This window comes from Nicotiana tabacum, chromosome 3, assembly GCF_000715075.1.
Source record: "Nicotiana tabacum cultivar K326 chromosome 3, ASM71507v2, whole genome shotgun sequence".
Lineage (NCBI taxonomy): Eukaryota > Viridiplantae > Streptophyta > Magnoliopsida > Solanales > Solanaceae > Nicotiana > Nicotiana tabacum.
The window spans coordinates 51,197,574-51,218,257 of record NC_134082.1 but is presented as its reverse complement, the minus strand read 5'-3'; positions in this window follow the sequence as shown (position 1 = coordinate 51,218,257).

Here is a 20,684-nt window from a genome sequence, read left to right as displayed (position 1 = left end):
TTCACCTCAGCGTCCCCAGAAGGCTGAATCTGGGCTACAATCGGATTAAGGGTGACTGTTGTTTTCTTTGGATCGTCGCCTTCTGTGATCAAACCTATTAACCCCTTGGGGTCTCAGTCGTCCTCTATTTCAATCATGTGAATGCCTCCACCCGTGTGGTCTGGTAGAGGGTTATTACAGACATTCGAAGCGGGCTCCTTTGCCACAATAATCTTGTTATCAATCAGTGCTTGGATTTTATCTTTTAGAGAGCGGCATTCATCAGTGGTATGCCCTTTCATGCCGGAATGGTATGCACATGATTTATTAGGATTGACCCATTGGAAGGGTTTTCAGGAGTTATAGCGGGGATGGGGGTGACATAACTAGCAGTTTTGAGCCTATCATACAACTGGTCAATTGGTTCGGCAATGGCGGTATATTGTTTGGGAGGTCTGCAGTCGAAATTTGGTCGGGGTCTAGGAAAGTTTTGGCGAGTGGGAGGTGATTGATAGTGAGAGGGTTGAGTATTGTAGTCTTGGTAGACGTGTGCGGGTTGGGAATATCTGGGTAAAGTAGGCTGATATGTGGGAGGTGGAGGTGATTATAAGTAGGTGGTGGAGTTTGGTAAGAGGGCGAGGGTGCTTGGTAATTTGGAGTAGGTTGATATGGGAGTGGAGGCATCGGGTAGGTTTGGTATTTGATAGGGGATTTTGTTCTCTATGCAACCATCACGGCGCTCACGCCCCTTTTCTTGGTTGTGCCACCAGACTGCAGAGCCTTGTTGGTAGCCTGCAAAGCCTTAAAGTTTGTGACCTTACCACTTTTGATGTCTTCCTCGATCCTCTCACCTAGCTTGATGATGTCAGAAAATTTCTGGCTTTCAATCAGCATCAACCTTTCATAGTACTGGGGGTCTTTAGCTCGGATGAAAAACCTGTTCATTTGTTCTTCCTCTAAAGCAGGCCTGACTTTGGCAGCTTCTGACCTCCAGCGATTGGCATACTCGCTGAATGTTTCCGTGGGTTTCTTCTTTAGGTTCTAGATGTAGAACACATCTGGCGCACTTTCTGTGTTGAACCTAAACCTGTCCATGAAATCGGATGCCATGCTTACCCAGTTCAACCACTCCTTCGGATCTTGGCTAATGTACCAAGACAGAGCATCTCCCTACAGACTCCTCATGAAGAGTTTCATGCGGATCCTTTCGTCCTTTCCTACTCCAACCATCTTGTCGCAGTATGTTCTTAAATGAACTCTCGGATCTCCTGTACCATCAAACATCTCAAACTTCGGAGGTTTGTACCCCTCGGGCAGTTCAACATCGGGTTGTATGCAGAGATCTTCATAGTTTAGCCCCTCAATTCCTTTACTTCCTTCGACGCCCTGAATTCGGCTAGTCAACTTCTTAAGCTCTTCAGCCAGACTCCTAATGAGTGAGTTTTTATCATCAGACTCGGGTGTGCTTGAAATTGGTTGGGCGGAGTGTGGCATGGTTTCCACATAGATGGGGGTGTTGTGAGTGTGGAAATAGTCATTTGTGGAGTTCACCGGTTCTGGGATGAGCAATGGAGTATTGTTGGAAGTATGACAGGTGTTGCAGTGGTGGTAAGGAGCGGGATGGTTTTGTGGTTTTGGGATGTTTTGTGGAGGTGTAGGGTTCTGAGCGTTAGGAAAATTGACATCTGGGGTGGTGAGGGAAAATGATAAGCTCGCTAAGTTCCGGACCGGATCAAGTTCTTCTTGGAATTTCAGCAGCTTTTGTTCAAGTTGTGATGCACTTTCCTTAGGAACCAGAGTACTATGAGTGACCTCTACCTATTCAGTTGAGTTTTCCTTTCTGGTGTTGTTGAAATCTTCCATCTTTCTTTTGTTCCTATTTTTGACGAGGCTAGGAGGAGGAGTGGGTGGAGGGCCCTTGGATATTGTGGAATATGATGATGATGCCAGAGTGCACGAACTAACCTTGGGGAGAGGAATAAATAAATAATAAAAATAAAAAGGCAACAAGTCAGTGAGGATTATGAAAAGAAACGTTGTGATATTTAAACACGTGGTGCAAAAATGTAAGTTGTGTCCTAATTTGGGAGCCTCGTTGGGCCCGAGGTAGGCCTAGTGACAAGTTGATTTGGAGAACTTATAATGCTAAATGCCTCATTTTATTGATAGAAATAAGATGAATCCCAAAACGACACTAAATAACATAAGATAAAAATGTTACTAGTGGTCATTGACCTTATTACATTCATAAAACGAAAAGGTAAATTTCTATCTATTTGGTCCCAGAAGGACCTTCCCCAGACTCGGCATATTTGGCTCCATTGAACAGCTTCACCAGCTTGCGAAGTCCCAGTAGCAGGTAGGCTCTGGCCAGGTGTCCACCCTCGTTTTCTTCAGCATTCTGGCAGTCCTCGATCCTCTTGAGAAACTTCATTTCCAGATCCACTAAACCTCGTTCCAGGTATCCTAATCGCTTATTGGCACTGATAGCCATGTCTTTCCACTCTTCAATCAGTTTTTGGTGGGCTTCTTGAATCTTATGATGCTCGCTTTCACACTCCCGAATCCTCTTGCGCAGTTGGTTGTATTTGACCTGTGCATCAGCCCTTTCATCAATGATTCTGTGACATCGAACAAACCCAGGTTGGCCCAGACCATTGTGATTGTCCTCCAGCAATCCTGAATAGTATGGGGTGCAGCCAGCATGGTATCTGTCTGGCTCGATAGTATCTCTCCCCATGATGATCTTGCAATGCCACATATGCTGAGCTTGGCACTTATAAGGACTGTCATCAGCTTGGAAGTCGGCCCGGAAGTGACTCATCTTGTCGACCCTTGGTATAACCTATTTCCTACCAGCTTGTCTCATAACCCGGAGAGGGACATAAGGGTAGGTTCCTCTCAAACCGATCAGTACCATAAATGGTGCGTCCCTGGATCGGGCGATGAACTCTTTAGTAGGGAACCACTGAAACATCCATTGTATTTGATCTTCAGTTAGATTTTCAAACAGCTCCACCCATCCCCTGGCATCTTCTGGCTGAGCAAACATGTTGGGCATGTAGTTCATTCGCCTTGGTTGATGGAAGGCTATATGATCGTCCCAGTCTCTACACTGAATCTCTTGTCGATATTCACCCTTTTGGAGATGCTCCATGAGCTAGAGTTGGAGTAGTAAGTTGTAGCCCTCGATGTGTGGGGCTCCTTGTTGACACTTTTCCAGGGCTCGGTATATCTTTACGATAATCATGGGCACTATGCTAAATGGTTGTCCCCCAATTCCCTCCATCAAATTTTTGGTGACCATGGCTAGCCTGGTGTGGATCCTTGCTTTCTTCATTGGAAACACTATCATCCCCAAGAAACAGAACATGAAGACAAAGACCCTTCGGTGAATATGCCCCAACAATATAAGGGCAAACTCATCCGGATAAGTACGGTAGGATTTGCTATGAACGTACCTCTCGTACAAATAATCAAAGGGAATGTAGGACTCCTTCAAACATGTCAAGTCTGGATTCTTCATCATTTTGAGAAAACCTCTACCCTTGCGATTTTCCGGCATTAACAAACCCGGGGTCTCCCATGGTATACCAGCCATTCCTCCTATTTCCTCTAGCAAGGGTGTCATCTCAATCTCTCCAAAGCTAAACACAGACCTATCACAATCCCAGAACAGAGTAGCAGCTTCTATGATTTTGTTGTTGGGTTGGACCTCTAGGAGGGAAGGTAGATTTCCTAGGTATTTCCGGACAAGAGTCTGATCACTGGAATGAATATCCTCCCACCAACTTAGCAACCTTGGGTGGATGTTTGTGACCATGCCGAATCTGGGGAGTTCGTGCCTCATGTTTCTGCAAGACAAAAGGGTTAGGCCCTTACCCCCACCAGACTAGACTATTAAATACCAATAATTGGCATAAAAGCATTTAGTTCTCCAAATGAATGCACAAAACGTGATAGTGTCCGTTTGGGTTTTTGGGAAACCCAGTGGACTTTGGATAAGGCTATCTTAAAGAGTCATTATGCGGACAACATAACTGGCTCGGCTAGGTTTGACCATGATGCATGTACAATTAAACAGAGTAAGGTTTCTATGGGGGTTTTAGACTGGTACCCTTGAGGGGACAACTCAAGAGGGAAAGGAACGGAACCATCGACTACACCGTTGATCGACTGGTTTTACCACAAATACGCCTTTGCCAAATTTAAAGGGTGATAATATCGGAAGAGTGCAACCACTCATTATAAGAGTTTCTATGGTATTTGTTTGGCACGAGTGGAATATGATGTTGAATGCATGCTTATGCAATAACTAAAACAAGTTTTCACGTATTTGCACGTTCATAAAGTGATAATTACAATAATTTAAAACAGTAATAAAGGAGTGCAGTAAAGGAAAGCAGTGAAAGAAACAAGGGAAAAAAACAAGAGACAAGTTAGCTTTTGCAGTAGAAGAGGGAATTAAATGCTTAAAGGTATGAAACAAATAAAGCGAAGAAGAAAGGTAAAGTCACAGTAATAGCTTGAAATGGTAAAAGCCTAAAAGTATTTCCCCAGTAGAGTCGTCATGCTGTCGCGCCCCTTTTTCTCGCGAAATCAGGTTTATGACATTTGAGAGGACAACTCGTTCCCTTTTTGAGAATTGGGTTTAAATTGAAGAGTCACCACCTAATGATTAAAGTGCATTAGGACACTAGGAAGGAATTGATCTAGAAAACCAGAGATTGGGTAAGGGCTAGAAACTATCCCGAGGGGCAGGTGTTAGGCACCCCTCAGGATCCACTAGTGTAGTTACCGTCCATGCTACAATTGTGACTTTAAGTACAAGTAACAAGTAAGCAAATAAAGGTTTCAAATATGAGGGATTTCCACATTATGGCTACAAATAAATTAAAGTTTGAAGAAACAAAGAAAGCTGAAATTTTGAGGAAATAGTTTGAAAAGTAATAAAATACACAAATAAAGGAAAGGGAGTCCTAGGTTTACAAATAATATGGATCACATCAATGCAATACCCGGTAATCACTCCTCAGGAGAGGGGTTACAGGTGGTATTAGCGCACCGTACATCATATCCATATCTACCCTTTCCCACCCCGTTAAGGTATTAAAACGTGAAATAGTTTCGTTACTTATTGCATGCTCTTACCCGTCCCAATCCTATCAGTCCTGGAGGCATTTGGGACTACTAGTCCTAAAAGGAAGGGTGATTGGGCTTTATGGTTTAAAGGACAAAACCTAGGGCGACAAATAAGACACATAGAGCAGATATGGGAAAACACATAACATTTAAAGGCTCAAACAGGCCTCCTCAACTTAAAGACAGATTGTTTAGCATGTCTTGCATGTACTGGTTATGGTCTAAATTAAACTTAATAAACATTAAAGCAGGCTGATTTATCACATATTTTTCAGATAAGAAGTCTGAATTAGGTCTGCCCGCTGGTTGTAATTATCAAAGATTGGTGCAGTTACAACCTTTACCCTAAAGCTTGCCTAGGTGAAACCTATAGGCATGATATCTATGCATAACAGAAATATACTGATTTTAGAGAAAAGGACTTATTATTGCAGGAACATAAGTTCTACAAATATTAAGCAACGTTACTACTGTTTTTTAAGACTTATAAGCGAGATAGACGATTCAGATTTGGTTGATTACTCCTATAGGCATGCTTTCTAAGCGTTATTGATTTAAAAAAATGTTTATAGTCAAAATAAAAATGCAGGAGTCCTATAGGCATGGTATCTAAAATGCTATTTGTTATTAAAACCTGTGAACACGTTTGCCTAGTGATAGATGCATATGCAGAATTCAAGAAGTCCTATAGACAGGTTATCTATATGATATGCAGCGTTATGAAATGTAGAACCTATAGACATGTTTTCTAGATAATACAGAAATGCAAAAATTTATAGACATGGTTTCTATATGAAAATGCAGGACCTGTAAACATGATTTCTATATGAAAATGCAGGACCTATAAACAGGATTTCTATATGAAAAAGCAGAACCTATAAACAGGATTTCTATATGAAAACGCAAAATTGAAAGCAGGACATGATTGCAGAAGTATAATAAATACCTATGAACATGATATATACCCCTTTTGCATGCATGATTTACCCTCCCCTTTTCACTAAAACCCCATAAGTTATTACTAATTATTACAGCCCAGAATGAATAAGAAAAGCAAATTACATCAGAAATTAAAGTACAACCAAGGGGAGCCTAATTCAGACTCCAGGTTTGAAATATGAAATGAACCAACTCCAAAGATCAAATATCCAAAGCCTTTCTCTTATTTGGGATGTGTCAGAGCTCTCTAAGAGTCTCAAATGGACTTCGGATAGTGCTCACACCCAAGTATATTGCAGAATATGAGTCATAGTGCAGTGTGGAAGGTCCAACCCTCAAATGTACAAGTTCAGAGGGAACTCAAGGTCCCAAAGCAAGGCTCATAGGAGGGGGCAAAACTTAGAATCTAAGAGAAAGTGTAAGTGCAGAGAGGGGATTTTGGGGAAAGGCAAGACAAGCTAGTGGTCATACCTAGAAATTGGAGTGTCGGCACACCCCAACCATCCTATTAGCCACATTGTTTGGGAGTTAGGATCTCCTAAGGGATCAAGTCCAGACATGAGCAACAACTTGGATGTTGCCATATTCTAAACATCAACTCAAACACATTGAAGGGGATAAGGGTGCAGGGATTCACAGTAGATACTTATGCTAATTAACATTAAACATAGGCAGTAAAGCAGACAGAGGTGTAGAAGCTGTAAAATAAACACATTGGGATGAGGCTGAAAATCAAACTAGAACATACCAGTTTCAGGTAAACAAGAAAAGAACGCAGTAGTCTTGTGAAGCCAAAGTTCAAGCAAATAGTCAGAATGCTATGATTGGAGAACTATGATACTTGAGTAGTAAAAAAGTGTTAAATTGGGAGTGTGTTAAAGTGCAGAAGGGTCGTACCCTTTTATAGTGTAGAAGGCAAGCAGAAAAAAGGTAGGAGAATGATTTGAAAATCAATTACAAAAATTTCTCTTTGATTAAGGGATTCTAATTTCAAACATAAAAAAATAATTAAGGAAAGAGATTGATAAAAACCATTTTCAAAGCAGTACAAGAAGGGTAAATACACAGAGATTTATTTAAGAAAAAAGTCTGATAGCACACGGTTTGCGCAAGTAAGGAAAAGAAGCCAAGATATCAAAATTGAAAGCTTTGTACGAATGAACCAAGTCAGGAAAAGTGAGGAAAGGTTTTACTTAAGGAAAATCAGTAACAATCAATCGCCTAAAAAAAAGATTATGAATCAATCATAAGTTGGAAAGCCTTTTGAAGAAAGGTTCAACACACATATAAAAGCATACAGACATGCTTAAACAAGAAAGAACTGTCATGCTAATCAAAAGAGTCTAGCATAGAAGAGTCTAAAAGTTCAAAGTCGTAAACAAAGAAATTCAAACGTAGTTAATAAACTCATAATGAATCTAAAAGAGTCAAGAGTTCCAAAATAGAACCCTAGTCCAAACACAAGATCACCCTCATCAAAACCCCCAAACTCTAGGGTTCCTACTTCGAATCAGATACAGAGACGAGGAGGCAAGTAATTGAAACAGGCTGAGAGATCTCTTTCAGAAACTCATGAGAAAACAAACAGATACAATAGCAAGTTCAAAGCAAACAAGGTGAAGAAACTAATTTGAAGCGTATGTTTAAGAAAAACCTGGGACATAAACAAGTTCAGAAGAGAAAAGAGGTAGTATAACACTTAAGAAAACAGTAGAGGAAACATGTGTAAAGGGAACTCAAACAAAGGTCCAGTAAAGGCAACAAAGAACTTAAGAACTTAGTAGGAAAACACAGTAGAAGAACACAAAAACATGAGAAAATTATAGCAGAAAAGCACATATAGAAGAACACAGTAAGACAGTCATACAAGAGCATGGTAAAAGGAAGAATACAAGAACACAGTAGGAGCAAGTAACGTAAAGGAAAAGGAAAGTAAGAAATCACTTAAACATTTTATAAAACCCTAGATCGGAAAAGAAAGACCTTAAAAAAATTTGAAAGAAGAAATTGGGGAAATGGTTTGAAAGCCTAAAAAGAGAACAGATATATAATACATATAAGAAAAACCGGAGAAAACCTCGAAGGGTTAGTGTTTCAGAAGAACCCTAGAATGGGAAAGGCTTTGAAAAGGTCTCTGATCTGAGTCGGAGAAGTCAAAACATGCTCATAAGACCAGGATACGCCGGAGTAAAGCCGGAGATGGCCGTGAAACCTCGAGCCGGCAAAGATATAAGTGAGAACCTTCGAGGTCACACCCCGAATATTCAAGTACCAAGTGTACAAGAGCAAAGGGAGGTGAGTTTAAGACTCCCATGGCCTGAGAACCCATGGATTTCGGTGAGTTTAAGGTGGAAGACGGTGAGAGGGTGCTAGGGTTAAGGAAGGTTCGAGAGTGTTTGAGTGAGTTTGAGAGTTCAGAGGCGGCGGTTGGTGAGAAATGAAGTAGGGTTGGGGGTGTTTGTGAATTAAAAAGGAAAGGGGAAATCGTGGTCGTTGATCAAAATGATCAACGACCTGGATCAAAAGGGAAGGTCGGGCAGGTTAAATTAGTTGGGTCAGGGGCGAGTTAAATTGAAATTGGGCTGGTCCGAAATTGGGCTTGAAATTGGGTCAATTAAGGGGATCAAATTTGGCTATAATTGAAATAAAAATGGGTCAGATTTTAAATAGCCAGTTTTTCCCTTTTTATTTTATAAAAATAGCAAAATGACTTTGAAAGCAAATTAAAAGTACTAGATCAGTTAATAATATGTAAATATTAATTTAAAAATATTTGAACCAATTTCATAATTATAAAATGCTATTAGTCTTAAAATAGGCTAAAATTACAATTATATATAATTTAGCTTTTAAAATACCAAATAAATTTGTAAAAAATGTATAAAAATTATCCTATCTATATTTTGGTATAAATATGAGAATAAAGTACGTTTTTCACCAAAATAATGATTTTGGGAATAATTATCTGTTTTTGTGCTGCTAAAATGGGCAATAAATCAGTTTAAAAATCTTTTAGAAATTAGGAAAATTATTGAAACACTTGGACATACTTATGTATGCATATATATGCTATTTTAAAAGTATTTGCATGTAAAAATACATAGGGAAAAATTGGGTATCAACATCTCCCAAATTTGCTGCTTCGGTCTCGTCCAGATTGGATGTAGGCTTATTTTCAAAATTTCAACCTCCCTAACGATTTCCTCGGGTATCTCATCTTCTTGCTCTGAGTCACTATTCTCATGTTGTGTTGCCTCATTACATGTTAAAGTCACTGGTTCATCAGGAAAAGTAATAATAGCGCTGTGGAAAGAAAAAGTGTAAAGATAATAGTGAATAACAAGAGCAAAATGCATATGATTAAAACATTGAAAAGGATTGTTCAGACAAAGCACGACTCGATGAATTGAGCATTTATTTTGAAACAAGTAAGGATTAAACGAAACTACATGAAATTTAAAATGCCTAGAACGGTTATAGAAGTAAATTCTACCAAGCTACCCAGGGACTCGGCGGGCTCGGGATTGTGCGGTGGTCCAATTTTTTAGAACAGTTCCCTTTACCACTGTCTGAATAGTGAGGCCTTCTTCCTCGTCCTCCTCAATTATGGCACCGCAGTCCATGTCCTCATCTTCCAACAACAAATTCTTCAACCCCGCTAGTGCTTCTTCCTCTGCAGTTCCCCATATTGTGTCAGCCTGGTGAAAAGCTTGTTCCAAACGTGGCACTGGTTGCTCAAGAGGGTAATGCGGTCCGCACCATAGAGGCGACCAATCATTGTACTCTTGCCATGTATACTGGTATCCGAGCCCAAAAGCGGTACCATGATTTTTCAGTTGTATTGGTTTTGTGATACCTTGGTGGTTCTTTCCTAACCCTTTGCCTGGTTCATTTCCAGACCATGCTAGTATACTTTCTATCTTGTTACTCCACAACTTATCCTTCTCAACGGCATTGATCCATTCGATGTGATGATAGGTTTCCCCTCCTAGCATTCTTCTATGTCCAATGGCCGGGATGGTTTGGCTAGTGTAGATGGGGTTACTTCCATCTCCGTGAATGATTACTTCCTGGTGATTCCATTCAAACTTCACAGCTTGATATAGTGTGGAAGGCTCCAGAAGCATGGATCCATGGGTGGCCCAACAAAATATTATATGAGGCTGGTATGTCAAGCACTTGGAATTCAACGTCGAACCAAGTTGGCCCAATCCACAAGCAAAGGTTGATTTCCCCGATCATGGCCTTCTAGGACCCATCGAAAGCCTTTATATTCATGTTTCCTACCCGTATCTCATAGAAACCTTTGTCCAACCTTTCAGAGTGTCCAATGGACAAATATTCAGGCTCGAACCACTATCAACTAGGACCCTGGCAATGAACTTGCCTTCAAATTGCACTATGATATGCAATGCCCGATTATGATTCAAACCTTCGGGTGGTAGCTCATCTTCGTGGAAGATAATCTTTTGGCTCTCCAACACTTGACTGCCCATGTTGGCCATTTCTCCACCAGTGATGTTATTAGGTACATAAGCCTCGCTCAGTACTTTCATTAAGGCATTCTTATATGCCTTTGAGTTCTGCAATAGTGACAGGATAGATATCTGAGCAGGGACTTTGTTCAGATGATCAACAATGAGTACTCATTTGTCTGTACTTTCCTCCACAAGTCATCTCGCCCCGTCTCAATAATAGGTTGTCTAGTAGTGGCCTCCTTACTTGAACCTCCCAGGTGTTCAGGTGTATAGACTCTTCTAGTTCTAGTCATCCTTTGTGCAGCGTCAGATTCCTCTACCTTGGTTTTCCCCTTCTGCCAAGCCTCAGCAACATAATCCTAGGGTATTGCTTTTGAGTTGAATGGGGGTGTGGTTGATATTGTCACAATAAAAGGTGTGACCACTTTTACTTCAAAGGGAGCGGAGGTGGTTGCGGGCAGAGCTACTTCTACCTCGAATTGAACTGATGCAGTTACCTTAACATCAATAGGTGCCTGAGTCTGAACCATAATAAGAGTAAGTGCGACTGCAACCTTAAAGTCATCGCCTTCTCGAATAAGCCCGATCGACCCCTCAGGGTCCCATTCTTCATTTGTCTCTATCACATGTACCCCATCACCTCTGTGATCAGGGAGGGGATTATTGTGGACATTGGGCACGACTTCCTTTGCTTGTATGAACTTGTTGTCAATGAGTGTCTTGATCTTATTCTTTAATGTTTGGCACTCAACAGTGGTGTGCCCTTTCATACCAGAATGATACCCACAAGTTTTGTTCGGATTGACCCATTGGGATGGATTTTCTAATGCTACAATAGGAATAAGAGTGACATAGCCTGCGGCTTTCAACCTTTCATACAGTTGGTCAATGGGCTCAGTAATGGTGGTGCATTATTTGGGTGGCTTGCGGTCGAAGTTGGGTCTCGGACTTGGATAGTTTTTGCAAGTTGGTGGTGATTGGAAGTGGGATGGTTGGGAATTATAGGTATGATGTATAGTGGCCAGTTGGGAATATCTGGGAGATGAAGGTTGATATGTAGGCGGTGATGCTTGATATGTGGGTGGAAGTGTTTGATATGGAGGTGGAGGTGTTTGGTAGGTAAGTGGAGGTGTTTGATAGGTAAGTGGAGATTTTAGGCCCTGGGCCACCATTACTGCCCCAACGTCCCTCTTTCTTGATATGTCACCTGATTGTAGTGCCTTATTCATGGCTGTTAGTGCCTCGAAGTTCGTTACCATCCCGATCTTGATCCCTTCTTCGATTCTTTCTCTGAGTTTGATGATGTCAGAGAACTTATGATTTTGGATAACAATCAACCTCTCTTAATATTGTAGATCTTGTACCCTAACGAAGAATTTATTCATATATTCTTTGTCCAAAGCGGGCCTGACCTTGGCTGCTTCTGACCTCCAACGAGTAGCATACTCACGAAAAGTCTCAGTAGGTTTCTTCTTAAGATTCTGAATGTAGAAGACATCGGGTGCATTCTCTGTGTTGAACCTAAACCGGTCCATGAAATCTGATGCCATACTTACCCAATCAGACCATTTCTTGGGATTTTGACTGATATACCAAGACAAGACTTCCCTAGTAAGACTCCTCATAAAGAGCTTCATCCGAATCTTTTCATCTTTCTCGAACCTGACAAACTTGTCACAATAGGTACTTAGATGAATCCTGGGATCACCTGTACCATCGAACATTTCGAACTTGGGAGGTTTGTACCCCTCTAGCAGTTCGACATTTGGCTGTATGCACAGATCTTCATAGTTCAAAACTTCTATCCCTCTGTTACCTTCAACACCTTGCACTAAGCTTGTTGACTTCTTGAGTTCTTTAGCCATGTTTTTAATGAGCAGGTCCTTCTCGGAGGATTCTGGTATATAAGAGATTAGTTTGGTAGAACAAGTATAGTTTCCACACATATGGGGTTGGTTGATGGGTGCCAGGAACTTGGGTGTAGTGATGGTCATTGGTGGAGTTTTGTGGATCGGGAATGGGTTGTGGTGTTTTTTGGGGAGTGTGGTAACTTGTGGTTGGTGGGTACAGAATTGGTTGATGATGATGTTGTGGTGGAGTTGGTATTGACAGCAGATTGATGTTTTGGGGTAGAGTTGCGTATTGATTTGGTGCGGTAGGATTTTGTGGCTGTTGGTTTTGTGTGTTCTGAGGGGGTGTTGGGTTCTTCGTGTTTTGTTGGTAGATATCAGGGACATTGAGGGTAAGTGACAAGTTTTCCATGTTTCGAACCTGCTCAAGTTCTCCTTGCAATTCCAATATCTTTTGTTCCAGTCTCAAAACTAGGTCATTCGGGGCCGGAGTACTATGGCCATCTGAAGTCTGCGTTCTCAACATTTTCCATTAGGATTCCACTTAACTCGTCCATCTTTGTCATTCCTTTTCCCTTTGTGTTTTTGGAGGAGGAGGAGGTGGAGGGCCTCTGGATCTAGTATGATATGCTGATGAGGCCATTATGAGTGAACCAACCTAAGGAGATGGGAATAATCAAATGTAAACAAAAACAAAAGGTAATAAGTCAGCGAGGATTTCTAAAACGTTTGCAGTATTTAAACACATATTGCGAAATGTAAACTCTTGTCCTATTTTGGGAACCTCGTTGTGCCCGAGGTAGGCCTAACGACAAATAAACTTTGAGAACTTTTAATGACAATAACTACTTCATTTCATAATATGAAAATAGACGAATCCCAAAACGACACTAAGATAATAATAAAATAAGTCACTACTTGCCACTTGGGCTTATTACATTTTAGGAAAAGCAAGTAAATCTAGCCTATTTGGTCCCAGAAGGACCTTCCCCTTAATCAATCTTCCAGACTCCATCATATAGATCCCCCAGCTCGTGCAGTCCTAGCAGCAAGTAGGCCCTGGCCAGATGTCCCCCTTCAACTCCATCAACATTCTGGCAATTTTCAATCCTATTTATGACTTTGCCTTCCAACTCCACTATTCCTCGCTCCAGATATTCCAGTTTTCTATTGGAAGTGATTACCATCTCTTTCCACTCCTCGATCAGCCTCACATTCATCTCATGTATTTCCTGATGCTCATTCTCAGAGTCGTGGACCCTCTTGTGCAGCCTGTTGTATTTGACTTGAGTTTCAGCTTCCTCGTCTATGATTCTGTTCCCTCGACTGGTCCATCGTGTCACCATTCCTTTCAGATTGTCCTCCAAGCATTCCAGGTAGAGAGGCTCACACCCTGCATGATACCTATCTAGATCAATGGTGCTTTTCTCCATAATGATTTTGCAGTGCCACATGTGTTGAGATTGGCACTTGTAAGGGATGTTGTCATCTTGAAAGTCTGCCCTGAAATGACTCATCTTGACAACCCTTGGTATAACCTGTTTTCTACCTGCTTGCCTCATAACTCGCATTGGGACATATGGGTGTATCCCTCTCAACCAGATCAGCACCAAGTGCGGAGCATCCCTGGATTTGATAATAAATTCATCTGTTGGGAACCATTCAAACATCCACTGCACCTGTTCCTCGGTCAGATTATCGAAGAATTCTACCCATTCCTTGGCGCTTTCCGGCTGAGCAAATCTGTCTAGAATGTAAGTGATATGCTTAGTGTGATGGAAGGTAATGTGGTCGTTCCAAGCCCTTCGTAGAAATTCTTGACGATAGCGACCCTTTTGGAAATGCTCCAGCAACCATAACTGCAGCAACAGATTGCAACCCTCGAAATGCTTGACCCCTCTTTGACAGCGCTTCAGAGCCCTGTAGATGTTGGCTATGATCATGGGGACTATGGTATAAGTCTGTCCATTAATCCCTTCCATCAAAGTCTTGGTGACCATGGCCAACCTAGTGTGGATTCTTCCCTTTTTCATTGGGAATACTATCAAGCCTAGAAAGCACACAATGAATACAAACACTCTGCGGTGCATGTGATCCAGAGAAGTGAGAGAGATCTCATCATGTTAAGTGCGGAAAAACTTGCTATGGCCATACCTCTCATACAGGTATTCGAAAGGTATGTAGGAGTCCTTTAAGCACACTAGGTCAACATTCTTCTTCAGCCCCATCATCTTCAAAAATCCCCTGCCCGTGCGGTTTTCCAGTACCAATAGCCCAGGACTGTCCCAAGTTAATCCTATAAGCCCTCTTATTTCCTCTAAGAGCGGTGTCATTTCTATGTCACTAAAACTAAATACAACTTTTTAACTATCCCAGAATAAAGTGGCTACTTCGATCAATTTGTTGTTTGGCTCAATATCTAGCAAGGAAGGCAGGTTACCCAGGTACTTTTTCACATTCTTCTTGTCACTTGAGGAAAGTTTCTCCAACCAATCTAGCAGCAATGGTGGGATGTTTCTAACCATACCCAATCTGGGGACCCCGTGCCACATTTTCTGCAAAACAAAAGGGTTAGACCTTACCCCCACCGGACTCGACTATTTATACATTTATGGTCAACATATCGGCATTTAGTTCTCCAAATTAATGCATAGAACGTGGTTGCGTCCATTGGGATTATGAAAAACCCGATGGACTTTGGATAAGGCTTATCTTAAAGGATCATTATGTGGACAACATAACTGACCTGACTAGCTTTGACCATGATGCATGCACAATTTTAACCAGAGTAAGGTTTCTATGGGGTTTTAGACTGGTATCCTCAAGCAGACAACTCGAGGGGGAAGGCGCGGAACCGTCGACTGCACCGCTGATAGACTGGTTTTACCACAAATAAGCCTTTCCGATTAAGGGTAGTAAATAGGAAGTGCACAACCACTCATTAAAGTGTTGCTACATGTTTAGATACGCACGAGTGGAATATGATGTGAAGCATGATTTATGCAGCAATTAACAGCATGTAGTCAAGTATTTTCATGTAGGAAAAAGTAAATACAATATTTAAATAATGGAAAGACGGTTTTAGAAAAAGAAAATAAAGAAACAAGTCAGTTTCAGGGCAATAAAGAAATCATAAATACTTGAAAAATAGACAATTAAATTCAAATAAGGAAGAAGAGTGCAGGATAAAGCATGCTTGGACTAATTTGTAAAAGATAGTTCGTGATGGTAAGACCCTAAAGGTATCCCCAGCAGAGTCGCCATGCTGTCGTGCCCCTTTTTCCCTCACAGAGAGAGATCTGGGTTTCGACATTCCATGGGGTGCGATGACTCATTTCCTTTTGGGAACTTGGGTATTTGAAGTGTCTCCACTTAACGGATTATGGTGCGTTAGGGAACCTAGAGAGGTTAACCCTTAGACTAGTTTGCATTACCAGAGATTTAGGGTTAGGGCTCGAAATAACCTCGAGAGGAAGGTGTTAGGCACCCCTCTTGGTCCACAACTGTGGGTCCCAACCAAACTTATATTCATAAATTAGTCCATAAACAGTTCAATCAAATAGGTTGCAAGTAAAGCACGTTGGGTAACTCAAATAAAGATTTTTGAACAAGTTGTATAAAACAAAGGTTTTAAATAGAAAAAGGAATTTTGGAAAAATAGGAGGAGTCCTAGGTTGGTTAGCCTATAGGATCACCCTACACAATGTCCGGTAAATACTCCTCGATGAGGGGCTACACGTGACATTAGCGTGTAGTCATCATATCTCATATTTACCCTTCTCATCCCCTTAGTGGTCATTTAAACGAGTGTTTGGTCAGCGATCTCTATGCATGTTGTTACCCGCCCCTTCTTAATGGTCTTGGAGGGATTTAGGACCTCTACCTATAGGTGGTTCTAAACAGACCCCTAAGGTTTAAAAGGTGAAAATACTATGGCGACAAGCAAAAACAGTTAGGACTTTTAGCAAATAAGAACAAAAGGGAGCAATTAGTGGCTCAAAGTTTCCTCCTCAAACAAGGCACATAAACAGCACAACTCAAGCACAAATAAGGTCTTTTGTTAAACAGTATCCTAAAGCATAATGTTTAAGTGAATGTACAGAAAATAGGTAGTTTGTTTTGTAAACTCAGAAGTAATGACCCTATCAGTGACCTACTGATTTTTAAGCTTACTTAAATAGGACAATATTAAGTCACAGAAACAGTTTCAGAATTGTAAGTTTTGAAAACGCCCTACAGGCTTGCCTATACGCGGAATACTGATGACTACACTTTATATAGAATGAAACAAGGTAGGTTTTAAAACAAAATTTTAATCCCTATAGGCATGCTATCTAATAACAGATTAAGGAAATTTTTAAAGAACTTATTTCAGGAAATATAACCCACTAATTAAGCTAATTCAGAAGTGAGCTAATCTTTAGTTTATTTAAACCGAACTAGTTCAGGTTGACATGCAGAATTTCTGGTGTTGTCTCTTATAGGCATGATATCTAGTTGAATACTGATTTTAGAAACTTGCAGGCATGAACACATGTAAACACTTGTCATAACAGAATCTGGGTTAAATTACATCCTATAGGCAGGACATCTACTTGTTAGGCTGATTTTACGACTTGCAGACATGATTTCTATTATGGAATTATTTGAAACCTATAGGCATGATTTCTAACATGGTGAGATAAACATGACAAGATGTAAAGTCCTATAAGCATGATTTCTACGTGGTAAGGCAACCAGATCAAAAATGTAAAGTCCTATAAACATGATTTCTACCCGTATTACCCCATAAACATGTAGCTACCCATCCCTTTTCACTAATTACCCCAATATTCATTTACAAGTTATTACATTCCATATGAATGAACTACATAAGTAAATAAAGAAAATAAGAAGTTATTCTATAGGGAGCCTACAGATAGGCCCAGGTTTCCAAAGCCTCAAATGCCTCAATTCAATAGACAAATTCATAGTCTAGGTGCATCAAAGTTTCCTAAGGATCTTAAGGATCCCGAGCAGTGCTTACGCCCAAACTTGGTAACCAAAATTGAATAAGTGCAGTGAGGAAGGGCCAGCCCTAGTATGCCAGAGTTCAGAGGGTTCTCAAGAGGATCCCAAGGTAGTACACATACTGGAGGGGGCAGAACCTACTTACTTAGGAGTAGAGTGAAAGTGCTTGACACAAGTTGAAAGGTTTTAGTGGGAAAATTGTACGAAGAGGAAGTTTGTTTGAAATAACTTAGTAAAATAACAGAGACAGTTTGAAAAGATAGTGGAGGAGCAAACACAACACCTTTAGGACTGGTTCATACACAGCTAGGGGTCACAAAACCAAAGCAAGTTCAGTAGTCAGGGGTCAAGGGATTTGGGGATACATAGAACACTTGATTGTGAACACATAACAAGCAAAGGTCCTGGGAATTGGTACATATATGCTCAGAAACAACTGACCAGACATAGTCACAGATTCAGACATAAAGAACAAACTTACATACAAGGTGATAGGGATTTGGGGATACATTGAGCATATGATGGTAAGCACATAATGGGTTGAGATAATTGGTGCAGACATGTTTTAGAAATAACACAGAGGGGGTAATCCACTGATCCTAAGGAAGGAGAGCACATAACATGCTAATAATGTAAACATATCAACTACAAGTTTCACAGTGAAACCATAAATAGAAGCAAACTAGAAACAGGATGAACTGAAGCAATAAAAGAACCATATTATTGTTGGAACTTGAATTGAAACTAGAACATACCAGTAAAGAAGATAGTAAGCAAAGTGAAAGAGCAGGAGAACACAATGGTTAGTCTTGGCTTGCAGCCGGCTAACTTAGAATAGTAGCAAGTAGCACAAAAGAGAGAGAGAGCAGAAAGTTTACGTCTGAGAGAGAGAGCTTTTTGAACCAAAGTGTTCGTGCGTTTGTGCTAATAAGAGAGTTTCTATATATAGTTTGAAAGCAGGTAGTGAATAAGGTAAAAATCAAAGTTCAACAGTAATTATGGGGACTCAGAATCAATTAGTCACGAAATCATGGTAAGTACTCATTTAATTGTGGAGTCAACTTCAAACGGTAATAAACATGTGGAAAATAAGGAAGAAAATCGTATAAGGCTAAGCATAACAAATAAGGAAATATTTCTGCATAGTACCAGTACCCAACATGTAATAGAAGCTAGGTTCAGCATATTTCAATCAAGGAAAAGACTTAAGAAATCAATTAATAGCATAATTGACTGTAGAATAAGGTCAGAAAATATTTTACAAGGTTAAAAATCAGTAGAGATATCACGCGAAATCAGTGAAAAATCAATCACAAAGACTTAAGGATTCAAAAGTAGAAAATAGCACTTATTTAGCACCACTTTATAAGAACAAGCACATAGTAAGCAAAAACCAGAACTCTAAGAGGTCGAGTAGGACAAAAATCGTATATAAATTAGGGATTCATGTAGAGCATAGTCTGAATTAGTAGAATAAGCATGATACAGGTAGGAGAAGTGAAGAATTAGAAATATTGGTGAACAAAATAGGGTAAAATCACACAATAGGCAGGGATAATCATAATTATGAACCTTAGCAAACAATCATAGGGAAAAATCACAGAATCACATAAACATAAGATTAACTTAACACACTATCAAAACAAAACTCAGAAACCCAAGATTGGAACTAAGAAATTAGTTTTTTCAACATAGGCAGGTTGAAAAGGTAGTAAAATCATAGAATCAGTTGAAATATGCAAGGGATAGAAGTTTAAACATAAAGAATCGGGTTAAACAAGTTTTTAGAAGAAGTTCCGAAAACCCTAATTTTAGAAGAAGGTGAAAACACTTTGAAATCGATGATTCTTGTAAAGAGTTACCAGGAGAGTGTAAAACATCAAAAAAATAGACTCAAATCATTTAAGAATCATACAGATCTAGGAGATGGAAGAAAAAATTGTGGTTTCAGAACAAACCCAAGTAAAGATGAAAGAACCTGTCTAAAATCTCAAAGATTGTAATAAGTACAGCAACATTTCGCTTGAAACATACTGATGTAGCCAAGAACAGACCAGATGGAAAACCCTAGATGCAAGTCAGCGTGGCCCAAGGCCCTTGAGGGCCTCCGAGAAGGCGAGTATGGCAATAGAGGAGACATTGAAGGCTTAGGAGTTGAAGGGAGATCACCGGAGAAGACAGGAGAAAGGAGTCGGCGGTTGAAGGGGCTAGGGTTAAGTTGAGGGCTTGAAAGAGAAGAGGAGATGAGAGAATACAGAGGTGGCAGATTTGGAAAATAAGATAGGGTTAGAGGGTCGTTTGGGATAAAAAAGGAAAGAACTCATGAGGGTTGTTGATCTTATAGATCAATGGCTAGGATTTAACGGGTCTTGGATTATGTAGGCGGGTTCAGGGTTTGGGTCAGGTGTTTTGGTTAGAAATTGGGTTGGGGTTGGGTTTAAATTGGGCTAAAATGGAAAGGCAAATCTGGCTATATTTTAAATAGCCAATTTTCCCTCTATAATTTATAATAAATAATAAATAATTTCTAAAAAATAATTTTGTGTTCTAAAATGATTTAAAATAGATATTTAACATTTTTAAAAGTATAGGAGATCAATTTTACGCATATAAATATAATTATATCTTAAATGGGCTAATATTGCAATTATATGCAATTTGGCTTTAAAAATACGAAATGCAATTATAAAAATGCATAAAAATATTTTAACCATTATTGGCATAAATATAGAAATTAAATGACTAAATTACCACAACAATAATTTGAAAGATATTATTGCGGATTTTATGAATAAAAAAGAAAGAAATAAATCAATTTAAATCTTTAAAATTATGGAAAAAATTACAAAAACCTTGTGCATGCCTATACGTGCATATATATAATATTTTGAAGGTATTTATGTATATATATAAAAAATATATGGAAAAATTGGGTATCAACATACATAGCCCCTCGGGCAAGCCTCTCAGTCACTCATGACTCAACTCTCATCAATCAACACTCACGCTCAATAGGTACCTTACAATAACGCTGCAGCGTGCAGCTCGATCCATATATCGCTGCGGCGTGTAGCCCGATCCATATATATAGTCGACTGCGCTCACTGGGGTGTGCAGACTCCGGATGGGCTCCTACAGCCCAAGCGTCATATCGTTACGGCGTGCAGCCCGATCTAATATCGATGCGGCGTGTAGTCCGATCCATATATATATAATCATCCCAAAGGCTCATTGCGGCGTGTATCCCGATCCAATATCGATGCGGCGTGTAGTCCGATCCATATAT